Source organism: Lygodium microphyllum, chromosome 5 (assembly GCF_053477565.2).
Source record: "Lygodium microphyllum isolate KBCC chromosome 5, Lygodium_microphyllum_v1.1.10, whole genome shotgun sequence".
In the NCBI taxonomy this organism is placed as follows: Eukaryota; Viridiplantae; Streptophyta; class Polypodiopsida; order Schizaeales; family Lygodiaceae; genus Lygodium; species Lygodium microphyllum.
Genome location: NC_141139.1, coordinates 16866357 through 16868193, shown reverse-complemented (window position 1 = coordinate 16868193; position 1837 = coordinate 16866357). Strand labels below are relative to the sequence as shown.

Below are 1837 nucleotides of genomic sequence, written 5' to 3'. Positions count from 1 at the left end.
AGACAGGTTCTTTGAGATTATGCATGATAGAGCACATGAAGTCAAAGCTTCATGTGAAAGCCGCTACTAAAGGAGATGGTGATGAGCTTAAGAAATTAGGCCGCCCAAGTAAAGTAATGGTCTTGGACAAGAATCAAAGAAATCTGATTGGTTTTTTTAAACCATTCCAATCCACATGTACTTAATTAAATAAAAGGGTGTTTGTTTTTTTTACAATGAAATGTTTACTCTAACTAATAGTTTTCACGATGTTTGGTATGTAGATGCTTCCAATGCATCAGGTTCTAAGTTGCCACAAAGACCTTCAGGTATACATCTTTAACAAGTTTTGGTATTTTTTGGCATTATGGATTTACTTTTTTCTTTCTTTTAATAATCATTATTCTATGAAGAGAACAATAGAATTTATGTACTATTGTGCAGAGGAGAGTTTTCTTGCTACTCTTTGTTGGGGATTTTGGCAAGGATCATATAAGTTTAGAAACCACACGATCAATGTAAAGTGTTTCTTGGATGATAGTAGAGGTGTGCATTGGACTTGTGAGACAAGCACAAAGGCAGTGATTTTATTGGAAATAGAGCTTGTTGAGATCAATGGAACATTTTGTCACAATGATTGCAAGCGGGTAAATTTGGAGGGAGTTCCCTTCTCCAATCTCCAGTGCTCATCATGTGCATCCATTCCCAAGGAGAGAGACTTTTGCATGCGTGTGTATCAAGACATGCACTCTAGAGGGGAAAGAGGATTAAGAGACACTAGAGGCGGTAGAAGATTGGATTGCTTGACTCATTTTGAGATATTGAGAATTGCTAGGACTAAAAACATAATGGTTTGACGACTCAAAAAAGAAATATGGTTCACAAGGACAAAGGTTGCTACTTTGAGTGTAAAGGTGAGGAGTCTTCAAGAAAGTGTTTTTGAAGCCTTGGTACGAGGAGATGCAAAGAAGTTTCACACTGATATTGCGAATGCACATAAGCATGGCTTATTTGAGGGGAAGAAAGCTTTGTGGGACTTTTTCATTGACATCTCTCAAAACATAGGAAGAGTGGGTCAAGGAAAGTGATATTTTGATAGAACAAAAAATCTATTTGAAGCTATCAAGATTTGGGGAGGTACAAGATTGCATAACTTTCTCTCCATGAATCTTCAAGGTCCACATCTTTCAACTACATCTAGGGCTATGAGAAAAGCTCTTTGTTATAGGACCAGATTGAGAGAGGATGTATTCAAGCATGTGGTAGAAACATATAAGCATCATTAATGAAAAATGGGCTTTGCATGGGAAGTGTACCTATCATTGTTGCTGAAGATAAGACTATGATCAAGAGGATGGTGAGGTGGAAAGCAAGAGATGACCAACTTGTTGGTTTTTATGGAAAGAAGATAGATCACACATGCATTTCAAATTTCGTAGTACTTGTTGGAGATGGTGAAAATGGTTATCATAGAATTGTTGATGCCTTTGAGCATAATGTGATTGCCCACTATGCAAGAGTATTGATTGCAAATCCTCTTGCTGAATGCTTGCCAAAGTTAGTTCTTCATATACAACTAACTTGTAATAGGTTTGACTCTATGTCCATCAAGAAGCAATGGAAAGAAGTCAATTTGCATTGGAGTATGTATGTGAAGGATGTGATTGGACCAATACTTGGTCATGCTTTTGATGGATATTCAAGGCAAAGAAAGCTTATGGTTGAAGATTATAGCTCTCTTACAAGTGTTCGAACTCAATTCCTTGGAAAAGTTGGCCATTCACAGCTTCTATGGAAGATGATGGAAGCATCATTGATTTACATGCCCAAGATTATATACATAATGGAAAGAAGATGA

General features: G+C 37.0%; 1 pseudogene; it reads left to right on the top strand.

Moving 5' to 3' along the window:
• The first annotated feature begins 407 nt into the window (after positions 1-407).
• On the top strand, positions 408-1837 carry LOC148035542 (uncharacterized; annotated as a pseudogene).